Source organism: Nannospalax galili, unplaced genomic scaffold (genome assembly GCF_000622305.1).
Source record: "Nannospalax galili isolate Female #2095 unplaced genomic scaffold, S.galili_v1.0 scaffold406, whole genome shotgun sequence".
Lineage (NCBI taxonomy): Eukaryota > Metazoa > Chordata > Mammalia > Rodentia > Spalacidae > Nannospalax > Nannospalax galili.
The window spans coordinates 8,157,894-8,182,523 of NW_008357033.1; the positions used below are offsets into that span (position 1 = coordinate 8,157,894).

Genomic DNA, 24,630 nt, shown 5'->3' on the forward strand with positions numbered 1-24,630 from the left:
GAAACTGAGGCCCAGTCAGACGAAGTCTCCTGACTAAGAGGAAGGCAATCCTGCCATTCTGGCACCCCCCAGCAGCCCCTGCCCCCTGTCCCCAGCCACTGCCCAGCCATCCCCCTTTGACCCCATCCCTCTTCTAGCCTTTCTTCAAATGTCAGTTTTCCAGGGAGGCCTTTGATGACTCACTCCCCTTTCTCTTCCACATTTAAATTTTCATTTGCTTTTCAATTGCACCCATAAAGCAGGAATACCCAGGTTTTTTTTTCCCACCTATATTCCCACAGATAAAAGCTTTTTTCCCTCCTTAAAGATAATTACAGTTAATAGCATCAACCCAACAAAATTACTATAAATTCTCTTCATCTGAGATTTGGTCCCCCCCCCAGTTGTCTCCAAAATGTCTTCATAGGTGATTTATTAAAAAAATGGGATTCCACTAAGGTCCCTGTTCCTTATTTGGCTGATCAGTCTCCAACTCTGTAACAGCCTCTTCTCCCTCTTGTGTTGGGGAAACCAGGTCATCTTTTGCCCATGGGATGTTCTCAGGGGCTCTTTAACACATCTCTGTACTCTGTGCTTTCTGTGTACTAGTCTTTAGGATTTGAGTTTGTTTGAGTTCCCACCTTGATGGCAAACGTGGTCCCCCAAAAGCTGTGGGCTCCTCCACCCCATCAGGAGGCACTGGCCCCCACCCTATGGTTGGCAAGGATGAGGGCTGCCTGCAGCCCTTTCCAGCTTCCAGTCTGTTCCAGATCCCTCTCTTCCTTAGAACTGCAGGAAAGTGATTTCCCAGTGTAACTGTCAAGGCAAGGGGACAGAGACAGCACCAAGTGCCACCTTCACAAGCATGAGGAGCTCCCTTAGACTTTTAGAAACCTCAACTCAGCCCAACCAGGATTTGTTGACTCCCATTCTTAAAGAACTCCACGACTAGACAGTGTGGTGTAACAGAGTTGGAAATTTTATTGAAGATACAGTAATAGAGGCTTAATCAAAGGCTTAAGAGAAGAAGTGCTCAGACGAAAGTAAGACAAGCCCAAGGCTGTGTGTATGTGTGTTTCCCAAAAGAGAGTAGTGGAAAGTGAGACATCCCCAGGTGTGGGTAGGGGCTTTTCATGGGAAAATTGCAATCAGCTGTCTTAGTATTAATCCTATGTACCATTTTGGTGACTCTCAAATTGCATCTCAAAAGGTTTCTGAGAAACCTTTTTTCCCCTTTTCTCTTTCGATAAGAGAGATACTTGAGGGGTTGGGGAGATGGCTCAGCAGTTAAGACTACACACTGCTCTTGCAGAGGACCCGAGTTTAGATCCCAGTTCCCACATCAGGTGGCTCACAACTGCCTATAACTCCAGATCCAAAGTATCTGACACCCTCTTTTGTTGGGGGGGGCGGGGGTTGAGACAGGATCTTCTGTAACCCCAGCTAGCCTGGAAATCATTATGTAGACCATGGTGGCCTTGATCTCAGATCTGCCTGCCTTTGCCTCCTGAGTGCTGGGACTAAAGGTATATACCACCACACCTGGCCTGACACCCCCTTCTGATCTTGGCAGACACCTGCACTCATGTATACACACACACACACACACACACACACACACACACACACACGCACACACACACAAAATAAAATAAAATCTTAAGGGGGGGGGCAGGTGTGATAACTCCAGAGATACCTTGGATGGAGTTCTAATCTGAAAAGGTGAAACCAGAAGCCACTAGGGTTGCACAAGGGGGTTTAGTACATGTCCTTGCCTTGGAAATGGGGTTTCTGGGTTCATGGCTGGGAAGGGAGAAAGGCCTTTGGCAGAGGCTTCAACTGGATTCCAGAGCGAGGGGCTTCTTTGCCCTTTTTGTGTCCCTGGGATTTCTCCTGCCTCCCCACCCTGCCTCATCCTCACTTCTGCTTCACTTGCTGTTGCTCTTTCCTATGAGGTTTCCCTAAAATACCTCCTGCCAAGAACAAAAGGGAAGTTGCTGTTTCATTCTGTACTGGCATTGGTCTGTTTATGGAAAAATGAATCAATGCTTTAACTACCTTCAAAGGGACCAGTAAGGGTTTGTAGCTTTTCCTCCTTCTTTGGAAAATCATTATACATCATGGAATTTTACAGTTTTGCAGTCTTTTTCTTCTTTTTTGATGTTCAAATTGTCCCAGATTTGGCCAGTGGGAGCCCTGTGCTGGGCTTTGGTGTCCTTCTGACCTTCCCTGCTTAGACTCCTTCATTTCTGAGACTAAGAAAAGATGCTCCAGAGTTCCATTCCCCTGACCCCGCATGGGTCAGCCCTGGGAGGGGGGCTTTTCATTCTGTAGAAGCCAAGCCAATAGTCTGGGTTCTAGGGAGACAACATCAAACCATATCCAGATACCCCTCCTTGCTCAATTTATTCTTCCCCTGGTTTGCCTTCTAATGTGTTACATCATCTACTTATTTGTTACATGCTTATTTTCTCTCCACCTCACCAGAGTGTCAGCACCATGAAGCCTTGATTTTTTTCAAGATTAATGCTTAGGGACAGCACACAGGTAGTGCTTAATAAATATCTGTTGAATGAGTAGAAGGATGGATGGATGGATAGATGGATGAAGGAATGGGTGGATTCAATGATGGATGGATGAATGGGTGGGTGGGTGAGTGGATGGATGGGTGGGTGGATGGGTGGGTAGGTTGATGGACAGATGCATGATGGATAAAGGTATGAGATGGCTAAAGGGATAGGTAGAAATGAATGGATGGATGGATGGATGGATGGATGGATGGATGGATGGATGGATGGTCAGGAAAGTGGATGGATGCATAGCTGGCTGTGTGGCGAATGAATGGGTGACCTGCATCCTGTCTCTCTCCCAGCTTCAGGAAGCTGTGCAGAAAGCTGTCCCCACCCCTTTCCTCCTCCCACAGACCCAGCCTTGGATCTTCTTTAGATCAGCAGGGCTGGGGGGCAGAAATGTCACCACTGGACCTGTGGGGAGGAAAAGGCCAAGATGATTAAAGACATCTCTTGTGAGATGCTAATTTGTTTCCAGAAGCAGGAGGGGGTGGCAGGCACCCAGGGCCCTGGGGACTTTGTGAGACTGAGGATGACTGTTAGAGGCTGGCCTGAATCTCTTCATGACCTTTTCCCTTCTTTCTACCTATCTCTTGAACACTGTGCAGCTTGCGGGCTAAGGGGAGTTTGTCGGTCCTGCATTTGAATCCTGTCCCAGCACTGGCTGGGTTTTTCCTCATTGCTGGTGGTTTCTACCTGCGACTGTCAGCCTGCACTGCAGACCTCCTGAATGGTTGGTCTTTTTACCAAAGGAAATAGCAGAGGTGGGTATGGACTTGTCCTTGGCCAGACTTCCTGCTCTGGACTCTGGCCCCAGCTCTGACTCTTGATAGTTTGTACAATTCTGGGCAAGGCAGTCTCATGCCCCTGGCAGGATACCTGGCTCATAGCAGGGCTTTTACAGAGGTTACTTCTTTGGCCCAGGTATGGTGTTTGGCCTACTCTTGTGTCTGAGATCTCAGACCTTGTTCTGTCACATATGTGTTGTGTGACGCTGGTGGAATCCTGTACCTCTCTGAGCCTCAGTTTCCTCATTTGTAAAATAAGGTTGCTCCTTGGACCATCCCGATGCAATGTGAGGATTAAATGAGACAGGTCATGAGGAACAGCAGGCTTCAGATTTTCCTGCCTCCACCTTCCATTTCCGCTTACACCCAGGGGTTGGCTCCATGTAGAATAAAGCTAATAGCCACTACTTACGGACTATTGAGTGCCTGCATGCCAGACTCAACTGAGAGCTCTGTGCACATAGCTTCTGTAGCCTTCACATCAGAGGCAGGGAGGGACTCTTAGCCCTGATGGTCAGAAGGGGAAATGGGGACTCAGTGGGATACATTGAGCTGGGATTTAAACTCAGATCTGCCCACCCTCAAAGGCTTTTGTCCTAGCCTCAGCTGTCTGCTGTTCAACAAGAGGCCAGGGCCTCTTCTTCTCAGGGTGGAGGTGGGAGGGACAGTGGCAGTGGAGTGGCATTCCACCCTCAGTTTCAGGAAGAAGCCAAGCCGTCTTGCTCAGGTGCTCACCTTCTGCTTTCTGGGCTGGCTCCCCGGGGCTCTGCCACCCACATCACAACGATTTAGAATTCCCCCATGGAGTTAGATAAGGAACCCCATTCTGCTAGTGCCTCTGCTCTTCTGCCATGCACCTGACAGGAATCCCCTCCCAGGACTGATCAGCTCTGGACCTTAACAGTTCAGAAGAGCTGGGAGACCGCCAAGAATCAACCTTCTCAGAGACCTCTGAGCAAAGCTGGCTTCCTCACCAGGTCCTTCATTCCAGTTCATCACCAGCTCTATTTACCCGGAGGGGGCCTCCACTCCATCTACTCCATCTGTGGTAATGGCAGGGATGCACTGTTTGGGCAGGCTAGGGGCCAGAGCCTGGGGGAAGGAGCTAGAGAATGATGAGACAGACCTCAGGTGAGGCCCTTGTGGCTGTTGCCTCTGAAGTGGATCTCTTCAGCAGCTGTCACTCCAGGCAGGCTTCTGGCCCCTGCTTAGAGTGTGGTCTGGGCCCAGACTCATCCTAGGAACTTGGAAGTTTGGGAAAAGGAGAAAGAAGCCTGAGTAGCTGCCTTAGAGAAGAGAGGCAGGAGTGCCCCTCAGCCATGTGCCTGCCCTGTGACCCCAAGCAAGTTCCTGACCCTCTGCCTCAGCCTCCCAAAAGGTAAGACAGCTGGCCCAGCCAAATTAGTAATCAGATTGGGAGAGCAGTAAGGCAGGATGAGACCAGAAGGAAGGTGGTTCATGTTTACTGAGCCCTTTCCAAATACCTGGACCTCTGGACAAAGCCTGGCCATCACTGGTTCAGGCACTTGAGACATGTTCCCAGTGGCCTGTGCCCAGCAGGCCAGCGAGTGAGCCGGCATCTTGGGCAGAGAAGTGCCGTTCTAGATGGAGAGACCCAAGAGTTGCCAGAAGAAGAGGGGAGGGGAAGGGGCTAGCAGAGCTCAGCAGAGGTCGAAGTGGGGCTAGGCAGTACTTTATGTGGGAAGATGACTGGGGGCATGGGGGTGCCTGATGTGAGTTCCCGATGCCAGAACCTGGGGACACCGAGTTTCCTCAGGCTACGGTGGAGGAAGGGCCTTGCCTCTGGCTCTGGGGAGGATTATCTATTTTAGCAACCCGGGAAGGGAGGAGGCCGGGAGCGCCCAGCCTCCGCCAGTCAAGCGACTCGGAGTGCCGCGCAGAGACGCGGGCGAGGCTGCGGGTGGCTGCGAGGCTTCAGGCCGGGGACCAGCGGGCGCAGGAGCGATGCTCGCGGTGTCCCTCAAGTGGCGGCTGGGCGTGGTGAGGCGGAGGCCCAAAGGTACTTGGGCGCTGGGTGATATGGGAGTGATTGGGTGGAGGCTCCCTCCCTGCCCCTGCCCCGTCTGATCCGGGTGCCTAGATGTCTCTGAAGCGTCCCCCTTGGGGCCTGGGATCTGGGTCTGTTCCCCCGGGCACCTATCAGCCCATCATTTCTCTGCATGCGCTTCATCTCGCTGTGTTGTGGGTCTCTTCCTCTCTCTCCCCGCCCCATCTCCCTTTGTCTGGTCCCCTAGGTCTCCCTGTGTTTCTGTCTCCCTCCTTGGCCCTCCTTCCCTTGATAGCTGTCCTGGTGTCGCTCCCGTTGTCTCTGCCCCATCTATTCACACCTGCCCTTTCCTATCCTCACTCTGTATCTGTCCACAGGGCCCCTTCTGGATCTTTCTATTGGTCTCTTTACTTTGTTGTGCTTCTCCATTATCCCCTCCCCCCACCCCTCTCATAGGACAGATCCTCAGAGGCCTTTTCTCTCTTTCCAGTTCAGGCTGTGGGGGCTGTCCAGTAGTTGGGATAGGCAGAGAGAGAGAGAGAGAGAGAGAGAGAGAGAGAGAGAGAGAGAGTGGGTGGGGAGTAATAAAGGGGTACAGATAGAGGAAGGGATCCAAATGCACTTGTGTGTATGCCTCCTGTGAAGGTGGGGATAATGGGGTGGGGTTGTGTCTGGGGAGTTAGGCTATGGACCAAAGGTAATTCTGCTACCCCCATCCCTGGCACAGGTCCAGCCCCTTGAAGGAGGGGAGGGGGCTCAAGTGGGGCAGGGTTGCAGTGAGTTGGGGAGGAATGTGTGGAGCTGCATGTTAAACCCCCACGACTGTGTGGCCCTAGGTTTCAACTGTGGCTGCCCTGGCCTGCCATTCTGTCTATAACACAGGTGACAGGAGAGATGGGAGACTCAGACTCTGTGCTTCAAGCTGAGAACCAAGAATAACCAGACTGTTAATGACAGTAGCAGGCCTTAATTCAGTGCCAGCATGCTCCAGGGAAGGCCTTCCCTCACTCAGCCGCCTCTGCTCCCCTCAAAGCTGGACCCACCCTTCTTGGTTATAGAGGAGAAAACTGGGTTAAGAAACCTGCCCAAAGCCACACAGCTGACCTACAGAAGTGCTGTCTTATGACCATTTTATTAGCATCTGAGGGGCCTGCCTCCAGGGAGAGGTCAAGGAGTATCAGGTTTTTAGGACAGCAAAGGGCCCTAGGCCCTGCTCTGGCCTGTGGGCAGTTAGAGTTCGACATTTGAGGTTTCTGCAGGGACAGACACATCAGAAACAGGAATTTCCTGGGGGCTTTCCAGAAACTCCTTGCTGGGCCCCAAAAGCCTCCTCCTCAAGGATGTTACTCAGATCAGGCCCTCAGGACCCCATGGATGCTCCTAAGCAAGGGAGGATGGGTAACCAAACCCCTGGGCTGCTCTCTATCAGAGACCCCAAGATCTGGAGACCAGCTAGTAGGATGTGGGGATGAGCCTGTGTTTCTTAGATATCAAAGAAGTACTTATGTCTGCCCAGACAGACCTGGGTTCAAGTTTCCCCCTGGTTCTCAGTCCCTGTGTGGCTGTGCATAGCTGTCAGACCTCAGTTTTAGCTATAAAATGAGCCCAGATTAATTCAGAGTCTGGGACTGGTCCCACAGCACAGCAGCCTCTTGGGACCTTCCTAGCTCTTTCAGCCCTCTCCCAACCCCTGTGCCACATTATACCCCAATACCCCCTGGAGCAACTGTGTCCTCCATCAGCAAGTCTCTTACAGGAAAATGGCAAAGGAAATAAAAGAGCACATGGCATGGTTGGCTGAGGACCTACTGTGTGTAGGACGGGCCTAGTTTTCAGTTAACGTCCTTGTGCACTCACGGTGCTCTCTGGGAGACATACAGAGTTAGTTGTACACTTGAGGGGCTAGAGCTCCAGGGAGGAGTCATGAGGACTTTGGGGGGGAGCAAGGAATTCCCTGGCTTCATTTTCAAGGTTTTATTTAATGTCTGGGGACACATTTCATTATCTCCAGCCATGGTTTTATTGTTTGTATATGATATAAATCTCATATATATGTTATATTGTTTTGTTTTGTTTTTTTTTTAAGACAGGGTCTCACTATGTAGCACTGGTTGGCCTGGAACCCGTATGTAGACCAGGCTGACCTTGATCTCACAGAGATCCTCTTGCCTTTGCCTCCTGAGTACTGGGACTAAAGGCATGCACCACTACACCTGGCTGTATGTATGTGTGTATGTGTGTATGTATGTGTATATATATGTGTGTATATATATATGTGTGTGTGCATGTGTGTGTATAAATTTAGTGTGTGTGTGTGTGTGTGTGTGTGTGTGTGTGTGTGTGTGTGTGTGTGTGTGTGTGTGTGTATGTATTAGAGGACAACTTGCAAGAGTCAGTTCTCTCCTTCCACCATGTGGGTCCCTGGAATCCAACTCAGATCCTTGGGCTTGGTGGAAAGCTCCTTTATCCACAGAAGCATCCCACCAGTCCTCCAGCCCACGTTTTCAGTGGTCTTCCTGTTGCTCATCTTTTCCAAGTAAGATCCTAAAGTGCTTCACCCTGTGATTGCTTGAAGGTGAGAGTCACAGGCCACATGGTCCTTATTCCTCAACTGAAGTTTAGGGGGTCCAGTTAGGGCCTGGAGAAGGAAACAATGATTTTGTGAGACAGAGGCTAGGAAAGGCTCTCAGAGTGCTGTGTTTAAAGATGAGTAGGAGTTTGCCAGGTAAATAAGAGCAGGAACAGCTTGTGTAAATACCTGGAGACCTCAGGGGACTCTGAAAACTTAGGTCATAAAGGGAGTGGGAAGAGGAAGGAGCCAGGGTAGAGGAAGACTTTGAATGCCGAGGGCCCTAGGAAGGTTCTTGAGCAGAAAGTAGAGGTCAACTTAAGTGTTAAAACAGGCTTTGACTCTGACTGGCAAAGCACAAGGTAGAGCTACAGGGAGTGGGTGGGGTGAGGTCCAGGCAAGAGGTGACAGGCCAGGGCTATAGGGTACAGAATCAGTAGATGCAGAGGCAGAATACACACTCTCCTTTAGCATTGTTGAGCACCCATCGTGTATGAGATGCTACACCAAGTCTTGAGGGTGGAACATGCAGCAGGACAGATATCCTGCCGCTAGCTGCGTCCACATGTCATGGCAACTTCTCCCTCTCCCTGGGGAGGAGGTTCTCTGGGACTGGCCCTGGCTGCCACAGCTGGCTCCTGGCATTCCTAGCCCGATAGCCATAGCCCCATAGTAGCATCAGCGTGAGGCTCAGCTCACTCCCAAAGCGGAAGTGTGCTCCTTTCTCCAGTGATCATCCCAGGCCCCTCTTCCAGGCCTCTACTCTCCTCCCTGCCCAGGGTATGAGGACTGTAGCCCAGTTATACTGCTTCAGAGACTGCCAGGGCTAAATTCATCCTGGGATTGTTGTGGAATTGCTGAGTCCTGCAGGCTGGCGTGAAGCTCCACCCTGTTCTGTGTTCATCTATAAGCACTCGCTGTTTGTAGAGTGCTGTGCTAGGTACTTCACAAGTACTTTCTTGTCCTCCTCAAGGGCCTGGGAATTGTAAATTGCCCAACTTGCATTTGGGGAAACTGAGGCTCAAAGGGGAAATGACTTTCCAAAGCCACATGTGTAGGAAATGATGGAGACTGAGCCTACCCAGGAGGGCTGATATCCCAGCCCAAGCATCTCGCCAAGGCATTTGTTTCTCAGCATCCAGTTTATCTTCTGTACCTACTGGGGGTAGAGCCCCCTTCTATGCTGTCCCCACTCATGTCCCCACATGTACTGCTGGCCTGGCTTTCCCAGGGTCCTTGAGTTCTCTGCTTTCTTCTGGAGTTTGGCCCCAGGAACTTTGGCACCCTTGACAAGCCTTGAGGCTTATGGCCCCTACTGCTAACTAGTGCTCATCACCTGGCCAGTGTGTCTGCCAGGCTTCCTCCCACCTGTGTCCTTTCTGTGGAGCAGAGCCTCAGTTGGAGCCCAGAGCCTGGGGTGTATGAGTGGCACAGAGCAGGTAGAGTGAGCTGCAGCCCTCCTGGACCCGACACCCACTGAGGAAGGTGCCTCCACCCTGCTCACATGGCCACCACCGGAATCTGTGCTGATCTCATCAAACAATGTCCCATGCTGTCTCCGTTTGTCAGTTTGAATGCTCAGTCCGGCAGGACCATCTGCCTGCTTTAATTGTCTGGATAATTGTGAAGGCTGCTGGCCCTGCCTCCCTCTCTGCTGGTCTGACAGGGTGGGAAAAACATACATCAGTTAGATGGCTGGAGCAGGCCCCTAACTCCAGCTCCCCTGTGGGTCCCTGAGCAGTCCTGCTCTCTTGGCCCCAGTTTCCCTTCTATGCCCCAGTCCTGCCCTCCTGAAAAGCTACTCCCTGCACCCTACCATCTATCCACTCACTACCCTTGAGCCGACCTTGTCTCTGCAGCCCCCGCATTGGCTGTGTTGGCCTAGGTGTCGGTGACTCAGAGCAGATGTGGTGGGCAGGTGGGTGGATGCAGGGCACAGAGCCAGATAACTCCCAGTGCTGAACAATTGGGGGCAGCTGGAGTCCCTGCAACCTTAGGCAAGGTCCCTGTCCCTTGCAGAATCCAGGAATCTTTTAGCAGAAGGGGTGTTTGAAGCTGGGAAGCAGTTGGGGGTCACTTGGGGATCAATTTGGGGATGGAGGTGAGGAAGCTGACTGAAGCTGAGTTGAAGCTGCCCACAGACTGCAGGTCTTCCTCCTTCTCCATGACATGTGCACCCATTTTGCACACATGGGAAGGCTGAGACCATTTCTGTTCAAGGTCACCAGCCAGGCAGAGGTGGAGGTACCTGGATTGAATTCGGGGTTCCTAGAAAGTCCCATAATGTTCCTCACTCTTTACCACCCCCTTGGCATCGGGCTTTTCTAGGTATAGATGAGCAGGAGAGAGAGTGAGCGTCCAGTGGGTGGACACCTGGCAGGACTGAGGGGATGCTGAGGGACCCTTCAGACTTAGAATGGGCTCTAACCAGAGGGAAGAACTTAGGGAATCAAGCAGGCTTCCTGGGGGACAAGACAACAGAGTTGTGTGGAAAGACTTGCAGAGGTGATAGACTTGCATGGGGACTGGTATGTCTGGGAGGCTAAGATGCTAAGGCTGGGGGCTTGGAGTGCTTATGTCAGGCTGCAGGGAGGTTGGAGGGGAGGCTGCTCAGGTTTGGACTCCTCCACTCACAGCAGCCTTCCTCCATGTTTCCTACCTACCCTGAGGGCATGGAGTGTGGGTGCTTCAGCAGTAGGATCAGCCCAGAAATACTAGGCTCCAGCCTCTGCCTCATACAAAGGCTCCCACCCATCTCTGTTGGGGTTATCCCTTGACATGGATGTGTATGGTCCCTGGTGGTCCCTCCCACATCCTCATACAGAATCTACCAGTGGTTACTAACTCCCAGGTCTTGCTCCATGTTTAAGTCCATCAGGAGGATACAAAGCCAGAGGAGGCCATCCCAGCCCCATGGAGCCCTCTGGAGGCTGCCTGCATATTGAACTGTGGCTAAGCATGAGATTCCCTCAGATTCCTTCCCTTATCTGCCAAAAGAAGCTGTTATCTCAACTTTATGGGGTCAGGGGTGATGCCACAATACATGAGGTGCAGTCTTGAATCTTGAGGGGCTTGTGGAAGTTGGCTGGTGTAGCCAGTACTGCAGGCTCATTCTCTCCAAGTCTCATACCATTGGGTACTGGGAATAGAGGAGGTCCATCTGGTGTGATGAATGCTGGGGCTCTGTTTTATCCTCCCAGGTGGTGGGGAACTCTGTAGAAACCACTGGAATCTTGTACAGCATTCGTGGTAGCCAGGCAGTCCTGCTGTGGGATGTCTGCACAGGGAGTCTCAGGTCAGGTCACTGCAGCGCAGGCAGAGCCTCACCCTGCAGGCTCATGGCAGGAGACACCCAGTGCTGCGTTCAGGGAGGGTGTGGATTCCTTACCTGCCAAGGAGTTGGGGGTGCAGGTCATTCCTCCAAACACTGAGAGATGTCTTCAACATGGCTGCCTCAGTTTACCCCACCCATCACTACCTTCCACCGCCCCACATTCCTAACATTTGCCACTCAGGAGAGAATCAAGTAAGAACTCACAGTTTCTATTTTCCAGTAAGCTGGACTGGTCCTCTCTATAACCTTGTGTCCGGTTTCTTCTCCATGTTCATTCTCTCTCTCTCTCTCTCTCTCTCTCTCTCTCTCTCTCTCTCGCTCTCGCTCTCGCTCTCGCTCTCTCTCTCTCTCTCTTGCTCTCTTGCTCTCTCTCACTCTCCCCTCTCTCTCTCCCTCCCTCTCTCCCCTTCCTCTGTCCCTCCCCTCCCTCTCCCTTTCTTTCTTCCTCTCCCTCTCCCGTGTCACAGTGTTGCTATTTAGCCCAGGCTGGCTTCAAACTCATGACAATCCTTCAGAGCCTCCCAAGTGCTGGGATTATAAGTGTGTGCCACCCACACCTGGCAATGACTTTGCATTTTCTGACTTTGGCCTGGCAAGTCCCAAATGTTCACTGCTGGCCATTATGAGAAGAACTTTAATGTATACCCAAAGAGGAAACTGAGGCACAGAGCAGGAAGGGACTTTGGACCCCTAAGGCTCTAGGCCTCAGTCTGGCTCCTGCATCTCCAGGCACCCTGAGTATGATCTCCTTTCCTAGTCTAATTTAAAGCCCCTCTGGGGGGCTCTTCCTACCACTTGCCCTGAGTTCCCTGCCTGGCATTGCACTCACATCCAACACAGCCTTGAATGTATGTTTTCTTGCTTCCTCTCTTTCCTCTCCAGGACGGTGGGGGTCTGTCTGCCTTGCTCACTGCAGAAACAGCAAGCCCAGCTTAGTTTTTGGCAGGTACTAGGTGCTTAGTGAATGTTCTCTAAGCTAATTGCTAGGTGTTTACCAAATGTTCCTTGAGTGAGGTTCTGGGTAATTTGTAAAGGTTCTCTGAATAAGGTGCTTAGTGGATGTTCTCCGAGTGAGGATGAACAACAGTGGAGCAGAACTGTGGGTGTCCAACTACCTCCACGTGTCCCGCACTGCATTGTGCTCAGAGTGTTGTGAGTTTCTCAACCAAACCCTTCAGGAGCAGATGGTTCATCATGTATGTTTTAGAGGAGGAGCCTGAGGCTCTGAGAAGCCCCTTGCTTGATAGTACTCACACTGGCATCAAAGGAAGTGTGGAGCCATGGGAGGTGAGCCTGTGGGAGAGGTCCTCATCATGGCCAGGACCCAGCTAATGGCACCTGACCCTCCCTGGTCACCAGAGGCTTCCTAGGTGCAGCAAGGTTGCCAGCCCCTTCTGAACGCCTGGTCCCTCTGTCCAGAGTGCTGGGCTGTTTCCCAAGTGGCTGTGAGTGCTTCCATGGGCTTCCATGGGTTCTGAGCAGGTTTGTAGCACTGACATAAAGGTGGCCTGGCTCCTCACCCTGGCTTACCTCTTAGTCTCCAGGGAGGGGAACATGGGCTTCACTCAGGCTCTGGTCCCTGTCTGCTCTGAGAATGCCATGGGAACCAAAACAGAAGGTGCTGGAGTAGGTCATGTATGACTCCAATTATGCCTGGGTCAGCTGTGGCTCTGACAAACCTTCTGGAATCTTCTTCTCCCCTGGTCCTTCTACATAGGCTGACATGTTTGCTCTTGTACCTTCTTGAGACCCTGGGCTGTGACCCTTCATGTCCTGCTGCCCCCAGCACCAGGAGCAGGTGGGTCTGTAGGCAGCTGCCCCTGAGGGGCCATAGGGACAGGGAGGCTACGGGTACCTTGGAAGGGTGTGACATAGCCAATTAGCACCCAAAGGGGATCTCAGGGCCCCTTTCCTGTGGTTGGTAGAGTGGCAGGCTGGCTTCAGTTTCCCCCGAACCCCCTGCCTTCTGAAAGTGTTTTAACAGGAGTGATATGGGGCCCCCGAAGCCAGGAACTGCACCCCTACTTGGGGAGAGCAGAGCCACAGCAATAAAGCCTTTATCTCACCATCTCTGCCTTCCTCCTGCCAGACTTAATTTCCGGCTGTCACTCGAAGGGTCTGGCAGACTCGGGAACACAGATGACTGGTGTCACAGTGGACTCGGTCTCAGACTATGAAAGGAAGGAGGAAGGCCTGGGTCAGGTGCAGCTCTGTGCTGGTGGGGCTGCCAAGGCCTCTCTGGGTCTCAGGTTCTCATCACAGAGTAGGATGAGTTGCTCACTACTGAGGGTACAGCCCCTGGGTGCTTGAGGACCCTGGGAGTGAGTCCTTTGGCATGAGGACAGCAGGGAGTGTCCCACCTGGGTTTCATGGTGCCTGTGAGGAGAGAGGGCCAGGGGCCAGTCCTATGGAGTGAGCCTGGCCACAGCAGGCTTGTCACAGTCTGCAAAGTTCTTTCAAGATCCTCCCTCCCCACTCCCAGGTGTGCCATCTGGGGCCACACAATTCGGTGGATGAGAGAGCTTGGCCACACTGAGGTCATGGCCCAGGTAGGAAGCGCTTGGCAGGTGCATGATGGGTTGACATTTTCTCTGACTGTTAATTCAAATGTCTCAGTCCAGTCCCTAGTTTTACACTGGAATGGAATGCTGGAACCTGGGGTATGTGTATACAGGAAGAGGCCTGGTTTGGACACACAGTGCTGGAGCCTGGGGTCTGAGGTGAGGAGGCTGCTGGTGAAGTAACAACTCAGTCTCCAAGAGTGGGCATTCAGGGAGGAAGGCATAGTCCCTGAGCCTCTAGCCCAGGACTCACATACCTCCCAGCCCTGCTTCAGGCTCACCATGCCCTGTGGTGTCCCCAGCTTTTGGGATAAGTGCTTCATGCTTCCATTCTACAGCCAGGGAAGGTGAGGCTAGAGAAGTTGAAGGAACATATCGGGTTACATCATCACATACAACCACAGTATATGGAGCTGCTGGGGTCTCCAATTGGACAGGGGCTGTATGCCAACTAAGTGGTCCTGCCATCTCCCCCAGGCTGCCCTCATGTACCATCCACTCAGTTTGAACACAGCAAATCAGGTACTACCTCTGAATGCTGCTGGAGGCCGGGGATCCTGGCAGGCCTGGCTCCTAGCCACTGGATACATTCTGCAGTCTGTCTCCCTTTCCTCTGCCTCTGAGGTTGGCAGTACCAGATAAGGGGAGGTCACTGGAGCAGGGTGCAGAAGCAGCTCAGCTTGCACTTGGCTCCCAGAAGAGCCCCTGCTGTTTATTCCTTGGTGGACCTTCTCTCAGCAGTGTTCCAGCTTGCCTGAGATCCTGGCAAACTTCTCCCTTTCCCTACAGCCATCTGTGGCTCCCCATTGCCTACAGGATGAAAGCAAACTCAGACTTCAGGAGTACTTGTAACAGGCAGGTTTGGCCCGAGAGTCTGTACTTCTAACAAGCCTGCAGGGGTGGTTCTCAGACCCCACTTAGAGGAATGAGACCTCACAGGCTGCTTGACACCTAGCTCCATCTGCAGCTTCTTCATCTTCCAAAAAGATTCACACCACAGTGGTTTCCCATTTCCACACATCCTTCAAAGTGAAGTTCAAAGGCCTCTACTCAGTTGGATCCCAGATAGTTCATTGCTCTTCACCTGTAACCCTCAGACCCTTTTACCAACCCTTGACATCCTAAGAGGTTAGAACGGCAATTCAGCCAACTTCAGATTCCTAGGTTGGTTCCTACCTGGCTCCACCCTGATCAGCTGGGTGACCTGGGTGAAGTTGCTTAACCTCTATGTGTCAAAAATTTTAATTTAAACCCTGATTTGGTCTAAAGTAGACCAGCAATTGCTTCCTCACTTCCACACTTAGATAAAATCAAATAAATATGTGTGATAGGGTGATGAGGCAGAGCAGAGGCAAAAATCTGTTTTCTTTCCTGACTGGTTTTGTCTCCATCCTCCAATACCTGGCACAACAAGTTTTTGGAGAAGGGCTATGAGGTAGGTTCTCCTGTAATCCACGGGGTGACCTTTGCAGGGGCTTCTTATCTGCAAAAGTAAATTCCAAAAGAGCAATGAAGAGCCCTGGCAAAGCTTCTGGCCGCCAATCATGACGGCTTGCTCAAATGCACCATCAGGAGAGCAAATGTTTTTTTAAGAGAAAGCAAGCATCCTTCATTCCCAAGGCTGGCCTGTGTCAGAGGCTGTGGATGGGGAAAGAGGCAGGGGACAATGACAGCCAGGCAAGGACTTAGGCCTGTCGGCAGATGGAGAACCTGGATCCGTTTGAATGTTCTGCCAGGCTTGAGCTGGCAGGAACTGGCAGGAGCTGGTATGGGGTAGTCCATGAACATGGTCTGACTTCCACAGGGACTGAGCAGCCAAGAACTCCCAGGTAGCAAGTACCCTGTGTCTGAGTCTCTGCCTTCAGCTGGGTACACTGTACAGTTGCACAGGCTGCTGACAGCCATCATTTGGAGCCTTGAGTCACTAATACTCCTCCCTTCTCGGTACCCATATGTGACTCTGGGTTGGTGGGATGGGGAAGGAATGAGTCCTGTGTCTAGGAGACTGCGGGTGTCCAGGGGTGCTGTGGGGCTGGGGGCCTTGGTCCCCATCCTGGAGCCAAAGTAACGACAGCCATGTCCTCTTTAAGCAGAGAGCCAGCTGCAGCTCCGGACAGGTCCTAGGTATGTAGTAGGATCTGTGTGTCAATCCTGAGCCTGTATGGAGGAGGCCTAGCAGGGCACAGTGTTGGGGCCCAGCTGGGGTAGGCAGGGGGCAGTCTGCCAGCTGTGACTGGAGCCTGTGACCATCTACTCCTGCCCATCAAGGCTGGAGGTGGCAGATCATCAGCCTGCCATACTTGGCCCCCATGTAATGCTTGTGGACTCTGTCTGACTGGCTGCTAGGCTTATGGTCCCTGAGCCTCATCTTCCAGGCAGGAAACTGAGGCAGAGGTAAGGGGATGGGACATCAATGCCAGGGCCCCTAGGGACTATTAGCTCCTGCAGAGGGGCCTAGCAGGGTCACATGATTAGAGGCTGTGCTTTGTGGCTCATGCCTGGGATCTCATGCCAGTGCTGCTGGAACCTGCTTCTTAAAAGAATAAAGTTTGGAAAACTCTCTTCCCCTTTTCCAAATGGAAAACTGAGACCTTGGAAGGACAATCACTGACCAGAGCCCTGGGGCATACAAGGAACATAGTCCTGTGTCCAGGAGACTCTGGGTGCCCAGGGGTGCTGTGGAGCTGGGCGCCTTGGGCCCCATCCTGAAGCCACAGTTATGACAGCTGTGTCCCCTTTAAGCAGAGAGCCAGCTTCAGTGGGTGGACTATGCCCAGCCAGTGGGAGGGAGCTCCTGGGCCCCTCCCTGGGGAGTGGAGTGAGGAAGGGTGAGGGAGGGACTTGGCTTGTGGCTGGGAACTGTGGGCAGTGCAGAGACCTCAGACATGCTGTGTGGGCTCAGCCGGGACAGCCCTGTGGAGGCAGGTAGGTGGGGTGTGCAGGCACATGGTCTCAGAACATTGAGGGGGCCTAGAGGGGCCAGGATGGTGGGAACAGAACTGTCACATCCAGAGACCTGAACTCAAGAAGTCAGTCAGGTGGGGAAGAGGGCATGGGAGCCCTGGCCAGGTGGGTGCTGAGGACTGTCTGTCCTGTCACAGGAAGGCTGCCTCTCAAGGCTGTCTCTTGGGTACATGGCAGCAGGGCGCTCAGCTGGGAGGTCTAGGGGGACTGGCCTTCCAGCCATCATGCAAACAGAGCTGCCTGGTGTCCAGAGTATGCAGCTGTCCAGTGAGATTGAGCTGACCCCGAAGCCAGGGTAACCCAAGAAAGCTCCTACCCTGGGGGTGGATGCTGGACCAAGGCTCCTGGAGAGCCCGGGACTCAGCAGAGAGTGGGGCCTGGCTGTCACATTCCTTGGTGGCTGTGACTAATGGGCAGGGGCTGTTGGGCCGATGTATACTCCCTGTGTGTCTGTCCATCTGTCTGTCGTCTCCTCGGCTTTAGCCTACTAGGCCAGTTTGGCCTCCCCCAACAGGAAGCTTGTGGGCCACCCTTCTGTTCATGCTCTGGACTTGTCACCCCTCTTCCCTACCTCCATGTTCCCCATCCCGTCTATACTCTAGAGATCCTCAGCACAGCTTCCAGGGTGGAGACTGTGGTGTGAGGGGACCCTGAGGCTCCAGGAGACAATGGCTTAGCTGGCCCTGTCCTCTCCCACTACTTCCTGGGCTCCAGTAGCATGTGCCTCTCATCCCAGGTCATCAGACAAGATTCCCCCAGGCCCAGTCTCCACAGAATGAACACTAACAGTGACCACAGCAGGTCCTGTGGGCCTCTTCTGGGCCAGTCTCAGCCCTGATCTCTGTTGCGGCTCTGAGCCCTGTTGGTATGTTTTCATATTTAATCCTCTGAACACCTTGATGGGTTGGGTACTGTTATTATCCCACTTGACAGTTGGGGGAAACTGAGGCCCTGGAGTATCAAGTGGCTTGTCTGAGGGTACACAACCAGAAGTAGCAAGGGTGGGCTGGTCTCCTTGCCACTGCTAACCAATCATTGGGCCACTCATTGGCCAGACTTGGTCAGGGGACCTCTTCTGGAGCTGGGGACAGCAGGCCCCTGAGAGTCTCCTTACTAGGTTGTAGGACTTCACAACACAGCTACATACATGTCCCTATTACAGAGGAAGAGACTGATTGCCCTCTGTGAGAGTGGGGTTGGGGTTGGGAGCAGGTGGCCTGGCTTTCTTTGGGCTGGATGGACTTAACTCAAACCCCACCCTAGGCCTGTCCAGGCTCCTGCCTGGGAGCCTCTAGGGTGCCATGGGAAGGGAGGTGACCTGCACACAGTAGGCCCACGCATAGACTTCAGTGGCTCACAGTCTGCCTCCTATATTTGCCCCAAGGATGAGAGTGTTCTCTGACTCCAGATCATAAACATGTCTTTGTCCATAGAGTCTACCAAGGCCTGAGTGACCACTTAACACCCAGCCTGACTTAAGACAATTGAAGCAGAGTGTGTGCACAGTGAGGGGTCCCTGTGTCACCCTCCTTCCCAAGGGTCTCACCAAAGCCACCTCTTGGCCTGAGTGATACTCAGAAGCTCCCCACTTAGGGGTCAGCTGGGAGCCAGGAGTCAGGGAGGGATGGGCTCCACCCAGGCTCAGCTCCTTCCTATTCCTGGCCTCAAGCTACTCTTTCTGTCTCTTTGATGGCCATTCTTCTCATCCACTAATGGGAACTGACCTCGAAAGCAGACTTGTCGGGCACTTAAAGAGTGCTGGAATGTTCTGGGGGCAGTGGGAAGCAGTGAGCAGATAATCAAAGCCCTACTCCATCTACTCTCAGCACAGTGGGGTCTTCAGATAGTGTTGAGTGCTATGAGGAAAGATGGGTAGAAGGTGGTAGGCTGAGTCTGTTCTAGTAGGCCCATGGGGACATCCTGCTGACCAGGCCATTTCTGCAGTTTTCTGAAAGAGTTGAGGGAAAACGCTTATGAATATCGGGGGAAGGCTTCCAAGCAGAAGGGATGTGTGACCAGCTATCCTAGCAATGCTTCTCATTCCCAGGAGCCCTGTTCTACCCAGCTCCTGAGCCCTCATTTGAGATGACACCCCTCATTTGGGGTCCTTTGTTCTCCTGGTAAGGGGAGGGAGCAGAGCTGGGGGTGAGAGACGTGGTCTGGGAATCAGGGAGACCTGGTTTCAGGGCTCTCTACAGCACACCAGTGTAACTTCTCTAGGCCTCAGTCTCCCCATCAATGACACAGGGACCCCTCCACTGGGACTGCCACCCTTGCTTCTCAGGAGAATCAAGTGATGAGCTTGTTTGAAATGCTTGCAGCAGGCCTGCCTAAGGAATGGCCCAGCAAGGCTGCCGATGCTCCATCTCTCTGGCCACCTTGGCACCATGCAGTGAGACTTCCTAACTGCTGCATGGCTGCTTTTCTCATGCTGTTAGAGGTGTGCCATCACTGGCTTATCTGTGGTCACATGCCTCTGCCTGAGGAAGGCTGGCTTCCTGGAGGCCTGTTGGCTGCAGGAACCAAAGCCTGCATCCAGGTTCTGCTCAGCCCTGCAGAGATAGGGGTATCATTGTGGTAGAATGAGGGGCTCTGGGCCTGTGCTGGTATCCTTTCCTAGAGGAGGGGACCCCAAGAGCAGGACCAGACCTCCTGAGAAACTGCACGGCCTAGGCTTGAATGCGCTATGTCCTTGTGTGGTTCCCTTAATTTCCGAGTGCCTCAGTTTCTGCATTTATCATATGATGATGACAGCAGCGCCCAGCATTTAGGAATACTGGGAGGATAAAGTAGTAATGACTTTAAAGCTTGTAGAACGAGGCCTAAGTACAAAGCTTGCTCCATCCTGTGCTTCAGGGCAATACTTACCCGATCTGTGCCTCAGTCTCTCCTTCTGTATATCAGCATGCCAAGCTGGCCTGACTCCACAGCCCATCTTTCCCTCTGCATAACCAACAATGCCTTCCACAGCAAGGTGAGTCCAGCCAGGGTTGGACAGGGATATGGTGCCAAGCAGCCGCTCCCTAGGAATTGTCACTAGATCCCATGCACCATTGGGAAAGTGGGATCTGGGGGAATGGGGCGCTTGATCCAACTGACATGAAAATACAGGGGTCCCGTTGAGGGGTCCCTGTCTCTAGCTTGCTCAAATCGAGCTGTAGACACTTGCTTATTCATTGAGTCCTTTCCTGTGTTCCTGAGGCAGATGCCAGTCCCGGACCAAGTCCGCAGTCCTTCCCACCCCCACACCCATTTCTGGGCACCCCACTTAGGCGGGACCCTGGCACAGCAGCCTGGCAAGGGACAGACTTCCTTTTCCCTTTGTCAGAACTCAGCAGCTCCCTGGGGCTGAAGAGGGAGGGAAATGCAAGGCAGATCAGCAAGGGTTGCAGGAGAAAATAAAGAAAATATAAAGGAGACACCACCACACTAGCCACAGCAGCCAGGACCAGGTGCCCAGACCTGTGTCCCAGTGCGCTCTGGGCCTGTGTGCTGGTGGGACCAGCTGATGTTGCTGTAGAAGTGGATCTCCCTCTGAAGCAAGTTCTACGGTGCAGTCTCACCGAAGGAGTGCTCATAATCGCCCATTGCTGGAAGGAGACCGGGGAAATGCAGATAAAAATATCCCTGGTTTTTTTTATGCATGTTTCCAGCTGAAAATTGGGGAGAAAGATGTTTTTGAAAAGCCTTCATCTCTAAGCATGTAATTACCAGGTCCCAGAACAAAAAAAAAAAAGGGGGGGGGGAATTAAAGGCAACTGCAATGACGGGAATGTGAGCATAGTCCTCGAGGGAAGCGCCGGGGACTGAGCCCCATGGGGACTTTTCTATATATGACGTGGTCTCCTAACTTCTCACTGTTCTCAGTGAGTGAGACACCTGGATTTGCAGATAGAGAATAGAGGCTCAGAGCATAGCCAGGTTGCAGCTCTGGTCCTACTTTGATTCTTGGTTTGAGTGCTGTCTCAGTTTCCTCCATTCTGAGAATGTTCTTGAAGGAGGGGAGTTGTGATATCTTATCTGAAAAGGCACCAGCAGACACCATTCATTCCTTATGGGTGACTCCGAATGTGACGGGGGTGGGTACTGGATCAGAAATCTCTTAACCAGTATCTCTCCCAACCTGTGTGGCCTCCTGATCTCTAAGGGAGGCCTCAGGTGCAACCTGAAATGCCCAGCCTTACCAAGAGAGCTGCTCAGGCCCCACTTACGGCTGACTGATTGTGTGTCTGCATATGTACATGCACAGGGATGCACATATGTATGTGCATATGTATGTATATGTGTGTGCATGTACCCATGTGTGTACATGTGTCTCTGTGTTTGTATGTATGTGTGTGCATGTGCATGCACTTGTGGGTATGCATGTGTGCATACATGTACACCTGTGTGCATGCACATCTGTGTGAACCTGTGTGAGTGCACATGTGTATCTCTGCTTGTATATGTGTGTGTGTGCATATATATGTGTGGGGGGTGTGCACATGGAAGCCAGGGTTTGACATCAGGCATCTTCTTTAATTACTTTCTGCTTTATTTTTTTAGATGGGGTCTCTCACTGAACCTGGAACTCACCAAGTAGGTTAGGCTGGCAGGTCAGGGTGCCCTAAGGATTCTGTTTCTGCATTTCCAGCACTAGAATTTCAGGCACTTGCCACCATGCCTGACTTTCTGTGGGTGTTGGGGACCAGAACTCAGGTCCTAATGTTTGCATAGCAAGTGTTTTACCCACGGAGCCATCTCCCTAACTCCTGGTTACTAATTTTTCTACTATAAATCTTGGTTTGCAGTCTTGCCCTGTCAAAACTGAAAACAGGTGGCCGGCAGCCTGAACTCAAAGCTAACAGGATTTCTACAAGGGAGAAAGTTGGGGCCACTCAGTGTTAAGACTAGGAGACCCTTGCACTTGGCTACCACGTGGGAAACACTGTACTGAGTGAGATCTGAATACCAGGATGAGGAAAGGGGGGAGAGGCAGCTTTGAAAATGGGTAAGAGGACACCATAGGGACACTCCAGGATTTGGTTCTCTCTCAGCAGCTGGCTTACCCAACTCTGCTACAATGAGTAGCATTTGGGGGGACCCTACCAGCCCTCAGTTCTCTGTTCCTTCTATTTTATCTTTAGGGCTCAAAGCTCTACTTTCAACCCTGTGGCTGCTCAGTGCTGCATTCCAGGGGAGTCGCTGCTCTGGTCTGGGTGAACTTGGTCCTCAGCTTCCCTGTCTTTGAAACCCCCACTCTCATACCCTTCCCCATGATGTATAAACCTTGAAGTTTATCTGTGGTCTTCCCAGGACAGCACAAGAGGGAAGGAGCCTCAGTGGCAGATCTAATTTGTCTGAGATAAGGCACATTTTAATTTCAGAATTGCCCCTGTGAAATACTAGAGACATCGCCGTCACACAGTTGATGGGATCCAGTCTTTTTAATTTTATTAGCTCAGAAACATCTTGTTGGATCTAATGAAGGGCATATTAGGGAGCCGTAACAGGAGGCATTATACTTAATGGAGTGTTGCCTGAATTGGTGGTAGGTCTAGGGAGAGAGAGTGAACACAGAGCTCCTGGGGACCCTACTACAGGAGCCCTTTCTGCCCAATGCTACTTGCTGTAACTGCTGTTTGATGGGTTATTTACTAGCTTCTAGACTGAGCAGAGTGACTGGGGAAAGACTGAAGATGGTGAAGGTCCATAGACCCCAGCTGAGCTGTGTCTCAGCTACCCACATCTAAGTGGAGCGGTGGTTCTCATTGGGACTCATGGGAACACTTGGCAGCGCCTGGAATCATACCTGGCTGTCATAGGTGCTACTGGTGTCTGGTGACTAGAGACCAGGGGAGTTATGAACTCCCTACAATGAAGAGTTTCCCAAAAAAGAAAGGAAAGAAGGAAGGAAGGGTGGAGAGAGGGAGGGAGGGAGGAAAGGAGGGAGGGAAGGAAAAAAGAAAAAGAAAGAAAGAAAGAAAGAAAGAAAGAAAGAAAGAAAGAAAGAAAGAAAGAAAGAAAGAAAGAAAGAAAGATGTTCAGTAGTGCTGAGGTCTAGAACTTCCCTGTAGTTTGAGCTCCAGCCATAATCCTTGCTGTCTTGACCCAGGTTGACTCCTTGTTTAGAAAAGATCTGACTGGGATGAGACATGTGGCCTCTGTCACCTGTAGTGGGAGCTGTGGCTTCTGTCTGACCACAGTCCTGAGGCTTAGGGGGTGGGGAGACCCCCCCTCCCCCATATACTACAGCTGGGGGATGGCTGACCCACTGAGAAGTTTGGACCCCTGGGCTGTCTTTCTGCTTCAAGATGGAGCTTCCTTCAGGGACAAGTGAGGGGAATGTGCAGGTTCAGGAAAGGCCTGAGGAAGCAGTGGGAACTTGTAGGACTGCACCTGGGACTAGGAATGATGTTCTTTCCGGGGACAGCACGGGGGCCTGCCAACTTAATGGCTGTCAGACTAGTGCTGAGAAAAGACACTTAGGGGAATAACAAGAACAGCCTGGTCAAGGGATTCTGGAGCAAGGGGTGGGGGTTGGGGCACTAAGACTGCCTTGGGCTTGCCTATCAGAACCTCAGTTTCCTCATCTGTCAAGTGGACATGATAATCTCATCTCCCTCCTCCCCGAGTCACTGTGAGCATCAAATGAAAGCACGGATGGGGTGTGTCTGAACAGGAGAGTCTAGAAAGGGCACTGTGGAAAGTGAGGGGCCACTGCAGGAAGGGAGCAACAGTGGCCTACCACAGAGGTGACCTGGTACCTTGCAGCTTTAGACAGTTCTGAAACACAGATGAGCTCCTAGGAAAACCCCATGTACCAAAAATGCTGCTGGGGACCCTGGGAAGGGGTTGAGGAGGTTGCCAGTCAGCTTGTGGGATCCTTAACTTAGATAGAAATCCAAGGCAAAAAGCAGTAGTGGAAGTCCCTGGCCTTGTGCGCCCGAGGTCCAGGAGCTGGTCTGGCAGAGCCAGAGGCTGCAGCTGAAACCCAGAGAGCCAAGGCCCTACAGCTGGGGGTTCATTGCCCTGGGTAGCTATTGTAACCCCATTAGTGTCATGGCTCCCAGAGGAGCCTGGGGTGCTGGGACCCTCAGCTCTACAGCCACAGTAGCCTCTGGTACAGAGTGCCATGACCTTGCTTTTAAGGCCTGGCAGTGGCTGGAATTCTTTCTTCAGTGACTATGGTCATGGTTTTGCATCTTGAGTTCAGTCTCTACAGACACTGCATAAGGCAGGACGGTGTCTCCAGCTTACAGAAAGGAAGTGTGTCAAGCGTGTTTGCACCCATCACAGCACAGCTCTTCCATGCACATAAAGGACTGTGCTTATGCCAGTCACAGTGAGGCCCTTTGCAGAGCTGTGCTCCAACCAATCACAGGCCCTCTAGCAGGAGAGATGGAGAGAGAGTGGACTGGCTCAGCTGGAGGTCACCAGGGCCGGTCTGCTGAGTGGTTGGAGTTTCTGGGTAAAGTTGGTGCTGCTGGCCTGGTGCCACCTTGTAAGTGCTTCTGTATTGTGCCACACTGTTGTCCCTGGTGTCCTGGGGGAGCCATTTCCAATGCTTATGTATAGTAATGTCCACAATGCTTGGGTCCCCTTCATAAAACACTGTCATATTTGAGTGTCACCTGTGCACATCTCAAGAATTGCCAACCCCCTGTATCTCTGGGGTTCCCCTCCCATGAGTCAGCCAACCACCCATTCATTAAAAGTACTGGGGAGAAATTTGTCTGCACTGAACATGCACAGGTCTTTTTCTCATTGCTTTCTTTTTTAAAAAAAAATTTATTATTTTTATTTATTTTTTTAAATTTTTATTTATTATTTTATTTTATGTGTATGCGTGTATTGCCTGCATGTAGGTAAGTGCGC

The 24,630-nt window shown here is 52.0% G+C and overlaps 1 protein-coding gene across 1 annotated transcript in view; it reads left to right on the forward strand.

Annotated features, from left to right (window-relative positions):
• Positions 1-24,630, forward strand: part of Grip2 (glutamate receptor interacting protein 2) — a gene marked incomplete at its 5' end in the record, with an annotated part of 86,125 nt that overhangs the window by 27,784 nt on the left and 33,711 nt on the right. The window lies entirely within an intron of this gene.